Source organism: Sus scrofa, chromosome 13 (genome assembly GCF_054392235.1).
Source record: "Sus scrofa isolate SSC_HxYL_T2T_F1_AM1 chromosome 13, Sscrofa_HxYL_maternal_Yorkshire_Landrace_v2.0, whole genome shotgun sequence".
NCBI lineage: Eukaryota > Metazoa > Chordata > Mammalia > Artiodactyla > Suidae > Sus > Sus scrofa.
This window is the reverse complement of record NC_139395.1, coordinates 131935560-131954761: the sequence shown is the minus strand read 5'-3', so window position 1 is coordinate 131954761 and position 19202 is coordinate 131935560. Positions and strand designations below refer to the sequence as shown.

Genomic DNA, 19202 nt, shown 5'->3' with positions numbered 1-19202 from the left:
AGATAATAAAGAACATAAAATTATTTTTAATACTTGAAATATTTTCTTCAAATTTGTAAGAAACTCTGGAGTTCCCATCATGGCTCAGCAGTACCAAACCTGACTAGTATCCATGAGGATGTGGGTTTGATCTCTGGCCTTGCTCAGTGGGTTAGGATCTGGTATCGCTGTGGCTGTGGCCAGCAGCTGCAGCTCCAATTCAGCCCCTAACCTGGGAACTTCCATATGCCACAGGTGTGGTCCTAAAAAGAAAAAAAAATTACATATATATATATATATATATATATATATGTATGTATATATCTCACTGAAGTTACAGGATTTGAAATATACTTTTAAAATAAAATTCACTGGCTAGTAAAAAGACCAGATGGATCAATCCGAGTGTGTAATTACAGAAATGACTTAAGCTAAGATTTTTAAAAATATACAAAAATTTAAAGAATGTAAGGGAAAATGCCAAACGACTACATCTAAATGATGATCTGCTTGCTTAAAAAAAGTTCAAATAAAAACAAAACCAAACCACAAACCACACCAAAATAACAGCTGTGTTTATAGTTTTCTTTGCTGAATGGCACTAACAGGTCTATGTTACAGAATCATGGGGGCAACTATTTCATACAATAAGTAACAAGCCTCAGAGTCTACATATGTTTCCTAAGAATTAGCAGAAGAGAAGTCTAGTACAACAGGAGATCATTGATTCTAATCCTTATACTACTATATTATATTTATGGGCAATTAAAAACTATTAAATACTCATGACACACCCTTCTCATTAAGAGAAAAAAATGCCATCATAGCCATAAAACACTTAGAGATCCTATAAGCCAGGTACTGGCTAATACTCTGGTAGCACGACACAGAAAAGAGAAAGCTAGCTCACTTTCTTCTTATGCCAGGCCTTATTCTGTTCAACCACTTCCTCAGAGCTCACACGAACAGAAATGTAGAAGAGGCAAGTGAAGTTAACATTTATATATTTAACATATATCATGCACTTAGGTAGGCAATAACCCTTTTGGAGTAAGTATTACCATTTCACACATGAGAAATCTGAAATAAAGAAGAGAAATAAAGTTATTTGCCACCAATAAATGCTAGATATAGATTTTTATGGTTTTTTTGTTTTGTTTTGTTTTCAGATATGGATTTTTGACTACAGGTCTAGATGATTTTAAAGTGCACATAACCTTGCCACTATCTGGGCTTCAGTTAAGGCAGGAATATTCACTGGTGGTGAATAAGAGAATGGGCTCTGAAGGTACACTAGGTCCAAGTCCTGACTGCCTTAGTTAATAGTTGTATGGCCTTGAATAGTTTAATTCATCTAATTGAACCTTACATCTGCCTGTCCTCCCATTTGTTAAGTTGGGATAATGGCATATACTTCATCAGACTGTTGTGTTAGATAAATATATGAAAAACATGTAAGCAAAGAGACTGGTTCACAGTAAGCACTCAAAAATATTAAATATTATCAACAAACCTATAAAGTATACACACATTATCTTTTCAAGCTATTATGAATTATTCAGAACTGGCAACAGTTAGGGGTGGGAAAAGGGACTTGGGTTCTTTTTTAGAGAGAGGCAAGTAAATAAGGAGCTTCAGCTTCATAAAGTAGTGCCAGTGTCAAGTGCAGAAACCTTAAGGTAGCACTGGTATTGCAAGGCTCACAGATGAGTTCAGAACAGTACTGAGTGGCTCAGATGCTCCCGTACTTTCTCAGACTCCTAATATCCCTATTTAATTGGCACAGCTATCTACAGCTTGGGTGTGAGGAATAATCCCCTGCTATTCTTTTTGGAGAAAGGCCTGCTTGTGCCGGTTCTAGGTTAAATAGCATGAAAACAACGGTAAACAGATGCTTTCCCTTTGCTATTGAGTTTACTGGGGAAAGACATGATATAGGAACAACTTTAACAGTGGAAAATTACTGTAAGATAGAAAAGTCACAGGAAATGCTAACTGCCTGGGGAGGCCAGGGAAGGCATCAGAGAGGTAAAGTTTAAGTACAGTATTACACATTATTAGGGACTTCCCAGAAAAGAGGTGGCTTGAACAAGGGAGAACTAGATGAGGAAGCTGTTTTGGATTGCCACAAGAGTATGTGTGCAAAACCACTGACCATGAAAGAATGTAGCCTGTTACCAGCAATACAAGTTGTTTTTTAATTACTTGAGTATGAAGTGTATGGGAATAAGTAGGGCGTGTGATAAGAAAGAAGGGGTGAAAGGTAGGCAGGGGCCAGAAAAGTGGGCAGACTTCATGATAAGGAGTTTGAATTTAATGCAGTACACTCTAACTAAAAGGGAGTCTCAGGTATTTTGAACATAAGAATGAAATGACAATTTTTCCTGGTTTTTAAATTCAGATTTCTTAAAAAATTTGCTTTTCAAACATAGGATATAATCAAATAAACATTAAACCGATATGTAGAAACTTAGAAACAATTTACTTAAAGAGAAAAATTGTATTTGAAAAGCAGTAGAGAGGACTAAATCACTCTAAAATATTTAAAATATGAATCTATGTAATTTGGAGGTCTGAGGTGACAACAATGTTTTTGCTAAATACAAAACACTTTAAGGGTCAAGGAACTACTCTATTAGGTTATTATTATTTTTGCTCTTTAGGGCTGCACCTAAAAAGTTCCCAGGGTAGGGGTTGAATTGGAGCTATAGCTGCTGGCCTACACCACAGTCACAGCAACTCTGCATTGCTGCATCTGAGCCATGTCTATGACCCACACCACAGTTCACGGCAACACCGGATCCCTTACCCACTGAGCAAGGCCAGGGATCGAACCCACATCCTCTGGATACTAATCAGATTTTTCTCCCCTGTGCCGCAATGGGAACTCCCTCTACTGGGCTTTTCAGTTCAGAATGCCAGGACCAAATACTCACACACTGACAAAACACAACTATTCAGAACTCTTATGAAATAGATTGGTTTTGCTTATCCTAATTTTTAAAATACATCTAATAAGTATTTCAGTTGAGGCAGTTCTGTTTTCTTTTTTTTTTTAAATTTATTCTTTATTATTTATCTTTGGTCTTTTTGCCATTTCTTGGGCCGCTCCCGCAGCATATGGAGAATCCCAGGCTAGGGGTCTAATCCGCGCTGTAGTCGCCGGCCTACACCAGAGCCACAGCAACGCAGGATCCGAGCCGCGTCTGCAACCTACACCACAGCTCACAGCAACGCCAGATCCTCAACCCACTGAGCAAGGGCAGGGATCAAACCCGCAACCTCATAGTTCCTAGTCGGATTCGTTAACCACTGCACCACGATGGGAACTCCGCAGTTCTGTTTTCTTAAGAGAGTATATATATTTCACAATTTACCCTTTTCTTGATGAGTTACAGTCCTCATTATAAAATGAGTTACTATGCTATACAAAACCACAATATAGCAAAGCTTTTCAGTATTAATGAGGAGTCTAAGGGTATTTTTGGCTCCAAAACTATTGACCTTCAGGGTGGAGACTGTGATTTTAAAATGCTCCCAATCCTTGTTTTCTAGCAGGCAATGGTCACTTCTCAGCTGTGGCCAGATTGCCTGATGAGAGTAGCCTCCTGTTCTGCTACTCATTTCTAGTCTGTACCAACACTTGATCATCATTTTCTAACTATAAAGTATAAACTAAAGGCCAAGAGACCAAATGAGAACCTCTGCTTTGTGAGGTTAGAAAAAAACATGTAATAGATACCTTGCTGATCAGAGACTTCTATTTACTTCCTTGTTCTGGTATTCAAATTACTGTTAAAAATTACTGTGTTTGAGCAGGAGGCGGAGAAAGCCATTTTGTTCTTAGGAGGCCTGAACTTGCATTTATGTCTTGGTAAGGGTTGAGTCTGCATTAGCAGTCCATGTGGGGTAGATGGTATTGCTCTGCAGGAGCAACAACACCTTAAGGACACAACATGCAGCACAGTAGAAAACAGTCTCAGGCTTTCCATTGTCACTTGACTTTTAAGTTGAAAGTTTCTTAATTCATTGGGCAATTCAATATTTTGAATATGTGATATGTACTTTTTCAGCCCTATTAGACAATGACATCTTGACAATTTGTTTTTTAACTCTTAAACTGAAAGCCTTTCTCCATTTATATCAGAATGCTATTTCCAGATTTCATCATTTAAGGCAAGAGTTGTTAAACTATGGTCCACAGGCCAAACCCAGCTTACCACCTGCTTTTGTAAATAAAGTTTAATTGAAACACAGCCAATGTTTACATATTGCCAATGATGCTTCTGCATTACAACACATAGTTGAGCAGGTGCTATAGAGACCATGTGGCCTGCAAACCTTAAAATACTTACTAGCTGGCCTTTTACGGAAAAAGGCATCTGAAATGGTATCAGAATTGATATTAATTGGAGAATTATCTAAATGCACATTGGTTAATAACTCATCTCAACTCTGCCTTTACAACTATGATCCTACACTTTCAATCTAAGCCTTTTGAAAACAAAAACAGGCATTAATTTTAAGCCAGTGAAGTTAAAATCTTGAAATACTAAAGTATCTTCTAAGTCATTCAATTAAATGTATTCAGTGTTGGGAGCTTACTACTTGATAGAGAAGTTTTTGTAAAGCACTTTGAAAGTTTATACCTGAGGGTTGCTTTCCTAAACTTCTTCAATTGTTTTGCCTTCTCTATCTCTTCACATATTGACAGAGATTAGAATTTTCCTTAAGACTTTTTTTTAATTTATTTTTTTTAATGGCCAAACCTGTGGCACATGGAAGTTCCCCAAGCCAGAGATTGATTCCGAGCTGCAGCTGTGATCTGTGCCACAGCTTCGTAAACACTGGATCATTTAACCCACTGTGCTGGGCCAGGGATCGAGTCTGCATCTCCGCAGAGACCCAAACTGTGGCATTCAGTTTGTGCCACAGTGGGATCTACTTTAGGTCTTTTCACCCCCAATTCCTTATACCATAATTCAAGTGAGAATAGTTTATCATATTTGCTATCACTGGATGTGTTCTTTTGCTAATATTCATCTCAAAACGCAGAAACCAAAATCTGGTAGAATACTCTAAAGTCAATACCACCAAGGCAGAGTACAGAAAACTACTAGACTGTGGGTTGAGTCTCTAGAAACACAACTGAAGACAGCAGAGACTTTCTAACTTGATTACTTTAAAATATACATAAAACATATTTTTAATTCAGATTTCAGTTTCAGAAGTATATTATGTTTAAAATAGTTACTGTTTCTAGAATATCAACATTACATCTGCATCAGAAAGTTCTTAAAAATAAGAAAGCTATCTTAAAGTATATACTTGTAAATGTGGGGTTATCTATACTGACTTGATTGCAGCTTAAACAGCTATAATTTGCTAAGACAACTACATTGTATTTTTAGCTATCTACGTTCCGCAAATATAGAAGCTGCATAAATGTTGAATGACCAAAGGTTTTACAAGCATTTTTTTATTTAACTGATATATTTTAACAAATGTTTCCTTATTTAACTGACACATTTATAAATGTATATATTTAGATATATATGTTGACAAGGCATTTTGCACCCTTATTCTCAGACATGTCAATAGGCAAACATTTGTTTTGTGGCTCAGTTGCTAAATTTGCATCTCAGTTGCATCTATTTGCTCATTAACTAGAAAATAAGTTTTTGGGTTTTTTGAAAATTACAAATGAATCTTTAGTCTTATTTAGAACAAGAGAACAAAATCTTGCCTCTATACTTGCTACAGAAATAACATGATTAGTACTGGAGAAGTTACCACAACATTGTAAATCAACCATACTTCAATAAAACTTTAAAAAATAGGCGTTTCCTTCGTGGCTCAGCAGAAACAAATCTGACTAGCATCCATCCAGGGATTGTAGGTTCAATCCCTGACCTAGCCCAGTGGGTTAAGGATCCGGTGTTGCTGTGAGCTGTGAAGTAGGTCACAGACATGGCTTGGATCTGGAGTTGCTGTGGCTGTGGTGTAGGCCAGCGACTACAGCTCTGATTTGACACCTGGCCTGGGAACCTCCATATGCCATGGGTGTGGCCCTAAAAAGACAAAAAACAAAAACAAAAACCCACCAAATTTTAAAAAATAAAAAATACTGCACTTGCAGTTAAACAAAGAAATAGCATGATTCAAGTATCAACTAATAATTCTATGGTCTGATTACTCTCCTTAATATTTATTTCCAGTTAATATTCCCTTTCTTAATGTTACCCAGCCTCTTATACGTATTTCCAAATTGTACTTCAATACATTGTTTTTTTTTTTTTTTTTTTTTTTGTCTTTTTGCCTTTTTTGAGGGCCACTCCCGCGGCATATGGAGTTTCCCAGGCTAGGAGTCGAATCGGAGCTACAGCCATAGGCCTACACCAGAGCCATAGCAACGTGGAATCCGAGCCACGTCTGTGACCTACACCACAGCTCATGGCACCACCGGGTCCTTAACCCACTGAGCAAGGCCAGGGATTGAACCCGCAACCTCATGGTTCCTAGTCGGATTCGTTAACCACTGTGCCATGACGGGAACTCCCAATACATTCTTATTAAAGTTATCTACATTCATGTTTGACTTCCTGCTAGACAGTGAACTTTTCTAGGATAAAGTATTTATTTGGCTCACTGTAATCCTAGATCATAAATGAGAAAGTAGGAACGCTAATTTGTTGAAATTATTCCAGAGAAAATGTAATAAGGGCCTGAACAAAGACTTGTAGCAATAGTAATAAGGAATGGATGACACCCTGTAAAGGAAAATCCAAAGCATTGAGACCAATTGGATTGGAGGGATAAGAAACATAAATTTAAACAAATTTCACTGCAGTGGTTATGCATGGGAAGCAAATATCTTTCCGTACATTTTTTTCTGAGCCCCAGTTAGGGCCTCTAAAATTCTCTTCCTCTAAGAGTCACTGAGCTGTTGTTGGAATGAGTCCAAAGGGACAGCTGTAATATACACTAGCTCTGGAAGGATGCATATTATCCATTTCTTTCAAAGTGCTATCCTTCGCTGACCTTTACAAGCAGACCATGAGAAAACAGATTTAACTCATTCTTTTAGAGAGAGCTTACTTCACAACTTTAGGTTGGAAAATCAAGTTCTCATGACCAGGATGTAAAAAATTCAAACTCCTTTAGTAGGGAATACAATTCATTTTTGCTATTAAATTCACAGTACTATAAAAAAGTGTTATGAAAATCCATTTCAGAGATTTAATACATTATATAAGATAAAGATCCCTAAAAGGAAGTCCACAGATGAGCATAGGAAGGGTCTAGCCAATGGATTTTTTTAAATTACGACAAATAATTAAGGTCTAAGTTAGCAATATCTATACCAATGTAGACTGTTTTTTCATTTTCTTTTTTCTTTTTCTTTTTTTCTGGCAGCCGCATAGCATATGGAGTTCCTGGGCCAGGGATCAGATCCTAGCTGCAGTTGTGGCCCAGGCTGTGTCAACACTGGATCCTTTAACCCACTGTGCCGGGCTGGGAATGAACTCACATCCTGGTGCTGCAGAGACGCTGCCAATCCCACTGTGCCACAGTAGGAACTCCCCAATGTAGACTTTTGATTATCAATAAAGGTGAACAAGGACTTTAAGGTGGGCTAAAGAATCTAGTGTGAGCAGCAGAACCATATGTGGTAAACAAACATAAGAGCCATTAATAAAATGAAATTTAAATTAATAAATACTTGATCTCAGATTAAACAATAATTTTAATTTTCATATTTTATATTGCTATATGAAGAAAACACAACAAATCTCAAAATATAGTCACTAGTTTTCCCAATTTGAACTTTAAAAATTCAAATTTTAGGAGTTCCTGTCGTGGTGTAGAGGTTAATGAATCTGACTAGGAACCATGAAGTTGCGGGTTCGATCCCTGCCCTTACTCAGTGGGTTAACCATCCAGCATTGCCGTGAGCTGTGGTGTAGGTTGCAGACGCGGTTCAGACCCCGCGTTGCTGTGGCTCTGGCATAGGCTGGCAGCTACAGCTCCGATTGGACCCCTAGCCTGGGAACCTCCATATGCCGTGGGAGTGGCCCAAGAAATGGCAAAAAGACAAAAAAAAAAAAGAAAAAAAGTAAAAATTCAAATTTTAGTGTGATAGGATAAATTAAAATTTCTCAAAAATTTAAGCTCAAAAGGAAACTAAATATTAATAGATAGAGATGACAATTAGAAGGATAGGATTGTAAGAAAAGGTAAATATAGTTAAGCAATGTGGAAAATGCAATGAGAGATGTTTCATAATATCACATCACTCAATAGAACAAATGATTCCACAATGACATCATTTTCTAGGAAATATTTTTCTTATCTTTATGAGGGAGTCAAAGCAGATTATCACAGTTTCATATAAAATAATCAGGAGGCAGTCAGAAATACACTGTAAATCAGGTAATTCTAAATCTCTTACATTTTCAGATCAAGATGGCAGTATTTGGTAAATTATGATTTCAAAATGCAGAACTAAAAGAATGACTAAAACTTCAAAAAAAATTAATATTTTGCCTTATTTTTCTAGTTGAAGAAAAGAGTAAATTCTAACTCTTTGAGTCCTCTTTATTAACCACTTTGTGCTTAACAGCAAGCATTCGTTAAGACAAGTGGGCAGGATTAAGAGTGTTTCCTTTTGTCCAAAGAAAAGAACAACTCTAACCATTCCATAAAGAGACTCTAACCAGTGATGTAAGTTTTAACATCTTAACACTTCTAGCAAATGGATACTCGAGGGACCCAAAAATGTTTTAGAAACTTCTACATTTTTTCAATTTTGGTATTATTTAGTAGTATTTAGCAGCAGTGAGAACAACATATATGAAACCAGTGTTCTAATGGCAGAGTAGAAATGGTCTAACCTGAGTATTTTGATTTGGTTCAGAGCACTACTCCATCATTCTCAGCTCTACTGATCCTATAGAGAGCTCTACAATTTTTAAGACTTCCTTAGGAGAGGAAAATCCAGGCAGTTTCCTTACTTGTGCAAAGTGAATAAAAATAGTTACTACCTCATAGTGATATCACAAGAATTAAATGATGTAATACATGAAAAAAAAAATCCTTAACATAGTGCTTGGAGCATAAAATTCAAGGAAGGTTCTCTCTCTTATCTACTGGATCAATGCTATCTAGATCCATGTGTCCAGAAAGGAACTGAACTTTGTTGTTTCAGGCCAATTGTAAGGAGATGATAGAGCTTATAAAAATTATTTTAAAAAATTTTTATTTAGAGTATTTTATTAATATGTTTGATATCTGCATGCATGTCTCTTATCCTCATCTTTGTATTTGTCTCTGTATTCTATTGACCCACAAAATGCCAAAAGGATGAGGACAGTATCTGTTTAACTTAGTCTGTACAGTCTCAGCAGCCTCAAATGGTCATTTGACACATTTCAATAATAATAAAAACCTCAAATGGTCATCTGACACATTTCAATAATGATAAAACACAAAAGAAAATAATCAAATATAAATCAACAAGGACATAATAAAGCAGATAGAAATACATATAGAAATTCTTATTTCAGAATTATGCTATATGTAATTTATAAAATCTATTTAAGTTTATATATGAGATTATACTGGTTTTCTTATTTAAAGAAAAAGGGGGAAACTGCAAAGAGTAATAGAAATAAAAATGCAAAGTCAGAGAGTTCCTGTCATGGCTAAGTGGTAATGAACCCGACTAGTACCCATGAGGATGTTGGTTCAATCCTTGGCCTCTCTCAGTGGGTTAAGGATCCAGCGTTGCCATGAGCTGCGGTGTACAGATGCAACTCAGATCCTGTGTTACTGTGGCTATGGCATAGGCCGGCAGCTGCAGCTCTGATTTGACCCCTAACCTGGGAACTTCCATTTGCCCTAAAAAGAAGCAAAAAGTGCAGCCCTAAAAAGACAAAAATATAAAAAATAAAATGAAATAATAAAAATGCAAAAGTTGTGGTAACAAACATTTTTGGCTCTTTGGAATGAAAAATATAAAGACCAATAAGGAAAAGCAAGAAGTAAAGGGGAATGAAAGAGACAATGCTACCATTTTTCTCTTCATGTTAAAATAAATGCCTTTTATTTAATTAATCATATCTGGATTGACTGGAAATAATCAGGGATGACCTTTTTGGGCTAAAAATCAGTAACACAGCTCATGGATAGTTAGCAAGATACAATATAGTTCACAGAAGAAATACTTAAAGGAAATTTGGCATAAGGTAGAGGGTAATTTTTTAATGAGGAAAAAGATATTTTCCTTGTAAAATCATTACAAAGTAGTATACTTTATATAAAGAGAGAAACAACTGTATGGTATTTAAGCTTGGCAGCTGTATCTACATTTAAGGCCCAAAAGTAATTCAACACAACATTGAACACGGAAGCCTAATTATGCACCTGATTGCCTCCATGAAAATTTAACCAATATGAGATCAATGAAGAGACCAGCCTGGTAAGGAAGCATGACCAGTTACTATAAGGAAATGCAAAATATGGAGGGGTTCTTGAAATATTACTTCAGTTTCCTGCTAAGCAAAAAATTTAGCTCCCATGGAACATGCAAAGACCCTGAAAGCTTAATTTTTTATAACAAATCAAAGTTTATAACCAAACTTATTACTGATGATAACCAAAAAATGGGGCTCACAGTCCTAATTCCCCCTTACAATCACTTGTGTCCCACAATGTTTCAGGAAGAAAATCTATTTATTACTTGGAATTACATGAATGATGCTAGCCATACACTGTTCCTTTCTTGATTAATGGGCTCACTTTATAAAGTATAAAAGGGACCTACTTTTCATCTTAAAGTCAGTATTAAAATTAACTCTTTTTCCTTCAAGAAGCTGGGGGCTTCACCAAAAATAACTTCACTTTTTCTTAACCTGAAACAAGCTAACACCTATTCTGGACTTGAACGTACTCTTTTGAAGAGACAAAGGAGTACATCCAGGGCCCATCTAAATAAATTAATTGAATTTAAGAATTCTAGATTAAACAGTTACTTAAAAATAAGTAGAAAAAGAAAAAAAGACAAAAAGACAAAAAAAAAAAAAAAAAAAAAAGGAGTTCCCATCGTGGCGCAGGGAAAATGAATCCAACTGGGAGCCATGAGGTTTGGGGTTTCATCCCCAGCCTCGTTTAGCAGGGTCAAGGATCCAGCATTGCCGTGAGCTTTGGTGTAGGTTGCAGATGCAGCTTGGATCTGGCATTGCTGTGGCTTTGGTGTAGGCCAGCGGCTACAGCTCCGATTAGACACCTAGCCTGGGAAGCTCCATATGCCATGGGTGCGGTCTTAAGAAAAAAAGACAAAAAGACAAATAAATAAATAAATAAATAAAAGTAGAAAAGGTAACACTAGCAATGTATCTTCCAGCTCGCTTGATTCTCTTAAAGGGTTGTAATAAGCTGAAGGCAAGAAGTTTCCATAAGTTATCAGGAATGAGAACTTTTCCTCCTCAAGTTTATCAAATGGCTCTTCCTCTTTTGTTTCTTTCTGGTATAGCATAATGTCTTCATAAGCTTTCCCATGGCTTTGAATACCTCAACAGTCTTCTTTCAAGATTTCCTGCTACTCTGGGTGAGGGTGAGACTTCTGGAGAACATTTGCTCCATACCATTTTCCCTTTGTCTTTTCTTGTCTTTAGCAGAACAAACAGCTACCTTATTTCCTTATGTCAAAGGGTAAAGATGTAATTTGGTCACTATTGGGACTTCTGGTCAATTACTATTCCTTCTGGTGATACCTCTCTGTGTCTAGATGTATTGAAACTTGTTTGCACCCCACTGATTAGCCTTATGGTCTTTCCAGACAATGAAAAGATGAAAAGATGAGTCTTGAATAACAAATCTCAGCCTGCCATTATAAACAAAATGAAATTTGGGTCAGCTACAGGTATCTCAGTAGAATGAGTTGCTCTATCTTCCTCACTCAGAACAGGTAGTTTCTACCCACTGAGAAAGGAAAAAAAAAATCCAAATGCCAAAATAATAAATTTTCGCTTTAGTTCAATAAAGTTGGCGCTAACAACTCTGATGGGGTGAGTTCTAGCAGACACAATATATTCACCTAACTACATCCAGATATATTTCACAGAAGGTCTCTTTGCTTTGGAGCATTATTTTCAGTTTTAACCAGCTCAACATTCCAAATTTTACAGATGTATACTATCTGCCAGAAGGCCAAATTGATCTGGGAGAGAGAATGAGGGGCCATCATAAAGCTTCGGCATGGTCTATGGTCTCCAATGGATTTCCCTGTTTCTTGATGTGAAATGTCATAAAACTAGAGCTTTGGTGTCTGTGCCTATGATTACATACTACCATGCACACATAATGAACTAAGCATATATTTATACATCATTGTTGCAACTGGCTGGTGCAAGGGCATTATTTTCAAAATTGAACGAAAATGTCTGGACTGTGCTGCAATGATCATGGTGGTTGGTGATTCTACCAATAGTGACGGACTAAGGAGAAAGTACAAATGGACTCCAACAATTTCCTTTGCAGCAGGAAAACAGCCTGGTAGTAAGTGAATCAAATAAAAATATCAACTTAAAAATATGGAATCCTCCTCGAATGTGTATATCAACCTTATACAGAGATCATGCTAGTCTTCTCGTCATTCTAATTTTAGCAGTAAACAGGAACTATCCAATGAACTTTTACCAAAAACACAAGGAGGACCTTGGCTTTAGTTTCATTTATCCTAAGGCATAGTCTGCAACGGCTATATTACAAAATTAAGCATCAGTATAATATACTGTCATGAAAACATATTTTAGTTTTACAAAGTATTTAATTTAGATCAGACTAGGAAAATCTGGCTGAAGATGTATTGCATAACCTCGATTATCACAGCAATACTTAGGTCACTGACATTTTTGCCTAGTTATTTATCTTCCCTGCTATTATCCTTTTGCCCCAATATCACAATCTCAGCTTTTGTCCTAATATCACAATCTCAGCTTTTGTCCTCGAACTGATTTCCTTTTTTAGAGGCCATTATTGCAATCTCTTCAAGTATTCTTTCTTTTATACCATATCTATTTTTTTCTTTTTCTTTTTCTTTTTTTTGGGGGGGGGGTGCCCTGCAGCATATGGAGTTCCCAGGTCAGGGATCAGATCTGAGCCACAGTTGTCACCTAGGCTGCAGCTGTGGCAATGCCAGATTCTTAATCCACTGTGCTGGGCCAGGGATCAAACCTGTGTCCCAGCTCTCTCAAGGCACCGCTGATCCTACTGCACCACAGCATGAACTCCCCTATCTATTTATATATTACTGGCATTCTTGCAAAGAGATCCAAAGCATAAAATGCATAGGGCATTGACATTTCATTTCACTATATTTCACTTAACATGATCACATAATGTCTATTTTGGTGGGGGTGGGGGGGAACTGTACCTGCAGCATGTAGAAATTTCCAGGCCAGGGATCAAACCCTCACCACAGCAGTGACCTGGACTGCTGCAGAGACAATGCTGGATCCTTAACCTGCTGCACCACAAGGGAACTCTCTATTCCTAATCTATTTATTTCATTTGCCAAATTTACTGGCCAAAACAAGCATTCTCTAGTTTTACTGACCTTAATCAAATAGACCCACAGACAGCTACCTACAAATATGTTCCATTTTCTTCAAACTATATTCTAATGTAAGATATTGTATTATTTGTCCAATTAATACCACCCAAATCTATCCCCTCGAGGGATACCAGCTACAGCATAGGATGAAAAACATGAAATAGAGTAGAAACTTGATTTTCAAAATTTGCTTATTCAGTCCTCTTGTGGCTCAGGAACCTGACTAGTATCCATGAGGAGGTGGGTTTGATCCCTGGCCTTGCTCAGTGGGTTAAGAATTCAGTGTTGTCACAGGCTGCAGTGGAGGTTGCAGGTGTGGCTCAGATCTGGTGTTGCTATGGCTGTGGCATAGGCTGGCAGCTATAGCCTGACCCCTAGCCTAAGAACTTCCATATGCCACAGGTACAGCCATAAAAAGGGAAAAAAAATGTTTTTCTCAATGATAAAGACCAAACAATAGACCAAACTATTGCCTTTGGAATTGATGAGCAATGAGGTCCTGCTGTATAGCACTGGGAACTATATCCAGTCACTTACGATGGAGCATGATGGAGGATAATGTGAGAAAAAGAATATATATATATGTATGTGTGACTGGGTCACTTTGCTGTACAGTAGAAAACTGACAGAACATTGTAAACCAGCTACAATTAAAAAATAAAAACCTTTTTTTAAAAAAGACCAAACAATAATATTACATTCTGATGGAACTGCCATCTGTTCCATTTTCTGGCAATAACAGAATTCTTTAGTATTACACTAGTAATGGTGAAAAACTCTACTGCAAGCAATTATTGGTGAATTTCAATACTGGTCTATCAATCTTCAGTTTTGATCTCTGGTAAAAGGGCTACTCCACTAAAGCAAAATTTGGAGTAATGCAGGACAGGTGTCTGGCAAGCAAAAGGAATGGAGATCTCCCAGAAGAGACATCAGAGAGAGGGTAGCTTAATTTCAGCACAAGCATCACCCAGCCAGGATGTAAAGAGAGGCAGTCCTTCAAATGACAGCAACAACAATGTGCAGTCATGAAAGCACAAGTTTTTGTGTATGCGTGTGTGTCTTTTTGTCTTTTTAGGGCCACACTCAACAGCATATGGAGGTTCCCAGGCTGGGGGCCTAATCAGAGCTACAGCTGCCGGCCTATATCACAGCCATAGCCATGCCAGATCCAAGTTGTGTCTGCGACCTACACCACAGCTCATGGCAACACCGGATCCTTAACCCACTGAGAGAGGCCAGGGATCAAACACACAACCTCACGGTTCCTAGTTGGATTAGTTTCTGCTGCGCCACGTCAGGAACTCCTAGCACAGGTATTTTTTAAAAAACTTAATCATTTTAGCCATCAAAACTTGGGTAAGATACTTTAGAATCCATGTAATGAAGGAAGTGAAATATTAATATGGGGTTTACTTTGCCCTTTCAAACATTTACTATTCACTTATACTTGATATAGTACAATGTACAAAGTATCTGGGAAATTATAGTTACTATCTCCCTAAAATGAGAATGACAAACTGAAATGGGTATAAGTGTGTATAAGCAGCAACATAAGTGATCAGTAGGTAGAATATTTCCATTTTTATTCCTTGGTGCTTAATATTTCATCATTTGACCACCTAGGGCATAAAGTTAATAAAGTATCTTATAATTCAATAAATGCTTCCTTAATATGTATCAACTGACAAAAACTTTACAACTAGTTATTTAACATGTCATTATTATTCCAACTGCTTCACATACTATGATTCATTAGTTAATTTTGCTGAAATTAAATGCACAAAGGGCGACATAAGAAGGTTAGAAAAGGGGGATTTAAATCGCTAAGTTCTAAACATTCTCTAGGGAGTAGTATCTCAAGAAAGGGAATGATTGCAAAGATTAAAATGAAGAAATATGGGGAAGTTCCTAGGTTAAAGTGAGACATATGGGGGACATTAACAAAGACTTGTGTATATACCCAATAATGGTTATTACAGGAATGGATATACATTGATGGAGGATCCTGATGTGGTGAAATTCAGCATGAGAGCATCTATTATGGCACCTAAAGAGCATATTTAAAACTCCATTTCCTCTATTTCTTAAATTACAAGATTAAGGCTAAACTAAACTTTTTTTTTTATAGCTGCACCCATGGTATATGGAAGATCCCAGGTCAGAGATCGAATCCGGCTGCAGCTGTGACCTACACCAAGCTGCAGCAAATGCCAGATCTTTAATCCACTGTGCCACAGTGTGAACTCCTGGAACACAAACTTTTAACTTCACTTAGTCAATAGTAATAATCTCTATTATTTTATAGCTGCTTTATGGTCTATGTGATTATAATTTGATAGTCTCATATCAATTTTGAGCAGCCTAGGGAAAAATGCACAGAAAAAAATTTATTTAAAGTATTTCCACTGTCACCATTGGAAGTTAGAAATTTATTTTCTGTCACAAAGTCCTCGAAACAATGAGGCACTTTTTTAAAAAAAAGATGGGAGTTCCTGCCATGGCTCAGCAGTTAACGAATCTGACTAGCATCCATGAGGATGCAGGTTTGCTCCCTGGCCTCCCTCAGTGGGTTAAGGATCTGGCGCCACCATGAGCTGTGGTGCAGGTCACAGACACACACAGACGTGGCTCGGATCCTGCGTTGCTGTGGATGTGGTGTAGGCCAGCAGCTACAGCTCTGATTGGACCCCTAGACTGGGAACTCCATATGCCTCGGGTGTGGCCCTAAAAAAGCAAAAAATAAAATAAAAATAATAATAATAAAAAAAGATGAAAGTATGTGTCCTATTATTATAGTGTAATCAACAAAATCAAAATAACTAGCTTATTAGTTTTTCTTTTTAAATCTACCATTACATCTCCAGGAATCAGCTAATTAAAACCTGTGCTTGGTTCCTTTGTTACAATTGGCCTTACAATACTAGTGTTCTTACCCATCATTAGTCTACTCGCAGTAGATCATTAGCACTAAGATCCAAATAATGGTATTGTTTTTATGACAGCACTTTAGTTTCCACAAAAGCAAAATTCTGAAAAGAGCATGTAGTCATTATCTCCAGGGCAAAAAAAAAATGTTTCTTTGGTCAGAATATGAAACTTATTACTGAAAGCAGTAATTTAGCCTAGAAATCCATTTTCTGAATCAAAGGAACAGAATGTTTCTTTTCTCTATTAGAACACTCTAAAACTAGCAGAACTGTCCATCTGTCTTCTTTTACTATTCTCCATATCTGCTGTGTGGTGACAGGAATACAATCTTTACTCTAGCTATTTCCAGTATCGTTCTTCTGTTCGTATGTCCTGGCAGGATGTCATTTTCTCAGGACCAAATAGAGACACATATACACATGTGTTCACTCACACATCCTCTACCTCTCTCTGTTTCAGCATCCACTACAAAGTCACTATAACATATAGAAAGAACACTCTAGAAGTGGCTATTTCTACAATGGTAAATGTCAACGATTCTCAGGTTCATATGTTACGTCTCATATTAAAATACCTTCAAGGAATTCCTTTGTGGTGTAACGGGTTAAGGATCTGAATTGTCATTGCAGCAGCTCGGGTCACTGCTGTGGCACGGGTTCAACCCCTGCCCCAGGAACTTCCATATACCACAGGCATGGCCAAAAAAAATTTTTTTTTAATCTTCAAAAATAAAGGTTAAAATTACAAAGGTAAGAAACTCTAAGTATTATAAATGATTTAAAGTTTTCTCTCCAAATTTTCCAATAAAAAAATCAAAATAATCTTCCTGCGATATTCTTCTAGCCTCCTTTATATGCTTCTTTTGCTGGTACCTTTTACTCTGTGTATTACTCAAATGTGAGCATTTTTCATGACAACACTACTCTCTCAATCTCCAAGGCCACCCACTAAACTGCCCTCAAATTCACCACTTTCTTTTTTTTTTTTTTGGCCATCTTTTCGGTCACTATTGGACCCTAAAAAGTTCTCACATGGAACAATGATTTGTTTCTAATTCAACAAATGTTCATTAAGCAACAGCTTTCTATGAGGTGCTGACAAAGGGATGGGTGATGAAAAAGAGAGGGAAAAAATCATTCATACATGCTTATAAATGAAGGCCAGAGGGACAGAGTTCTATCTGACCTTTATTACTCTACAATCTACAAGGCAGAATGTATAATTATAAGAGTAAGAGTGTGTGTATGTTTAAGGGAGAGCCACTTAATGAATGAAATGGATTTCTGACAGGTATAGAGGGCAGAGCAGATTAAGTAGGCAGTACAAACTAAGGCCTTAAATTTAATTTCTCCTCTCCTCAATTCATTATCAACAGTGTCACTAGAACTGGCTACCTAAAACACGCATCTAATCACACCATTACTCAATTAAAATAACATGGTCAATCTCTAGTATCTACAGAATACAGCTCAAAGTTTCACCAACCAGTACAACGTGCTCTCTTTCCCCTCCACACTCTAAACTCTAATTCCACTGGATCAATCTCTTCAGTTTTCTTTGCATTTTGAACTGAGTCCATGATCTTTCTTCCACCTCTATTCCCATTCATTGCCATTTCAATCATCCTTTAAATTCAACTCAAATGCTTTCTTTATAGTTCCTCACAGTCTCATTAATAAACTTGGCTTTCAATTACAGATGAACTTTAGAATCATTTCATTAAGTTCAAAAACAAAGCTCAAAGCAAAAGTTGGTCTTATTTTGATTAATAACACTTGATTTATACTAACTTAGAATCAAAGTTTTTACAAGATACTCTTCCTATTTAAGTACACATTTCCACTAATCTATTTTTCAATATTCCTCAATAGTTATTTTTCATTGACTTGTAATTAACAATGAACTGCATATACCTTAAGTGTTAAGTTTGATGATTTTAACAACTTTTTAAATCTGTGTAACCACCACACAAGACAAGAACATTTCTCTTACCCCAGAACATCCTCTCGTGCTTTTTTCCAATTAATTTCTCTCTGTCCCCAATCACATTTTGATTTCTATAATTATAGATTAGTTTTTCTGGTTCTTAACTTCTTATAAATTAAATCACATACTATATATACTCTTGTATTTGGCTTCTTTCACTTACTGTATTGTCTGGAAGATTTATTCATGTCGTTAGTGCATCACTAATTAGTTCTTTTAAATCACCAAGTAGTATTCCAAAATAGACTACCTACTTATTTATCCATTCTCCAGTTGTTGAATATATGAGATTTTTCCAGTTTTGGCTAAGGGCATTCGTACATCAGTTTTTACTGTTTTTGTTTTAGTGGACATTTACTTTTTTTCTGATATATACTTTTGCTTCTCTTCATAAATACTTAGGAGTGAAATGCTGGGTTGCATGGTGTGTAGACTGACTGTTAATCCTTAAAAAGGCTGCTTGCAAAACTGACCCTTGGTTAGCACCTGGGAATTTGGATCTTGGAAACTGAGAGGATTCCTACCCCCTAACAGATAAGAATGGCTCACTCTGCCTAAACTGTTCAGGAAAACAATATGGTTTATGGCAATACCTGTTTTCCTTCTGAAACTGGGTATGTGCTGGGCAGAGGGATCAGTCTCTATCTATACTCTTAACAAGCTTTCCTGGCTGGCTACATTTCACATATAT

General features: G+C 36.9%; 1 protein-coding gene and 1 pseudogene across 1 annotated transcript in view; both read right to left on the bottom strand.

Moving 5' to 3' along the window:
- PIK3CA (phosphatidylinositol-4,5-bisphosphate 3-kinase catalytic subunit alpha) overlaps nucleotides 1-19202 on the bottom strand; it is a 99294-nt gene that overhangs the window by 41631 nt on the left and 38461 nt on the right. The gene's annotated exons all lie outside the window — the stretch shown is intronic.
- Nucleotides 12567-12664, bottom strand: LOC146397616 (U6 spliceosomal RNA; annotated as a pseudogene).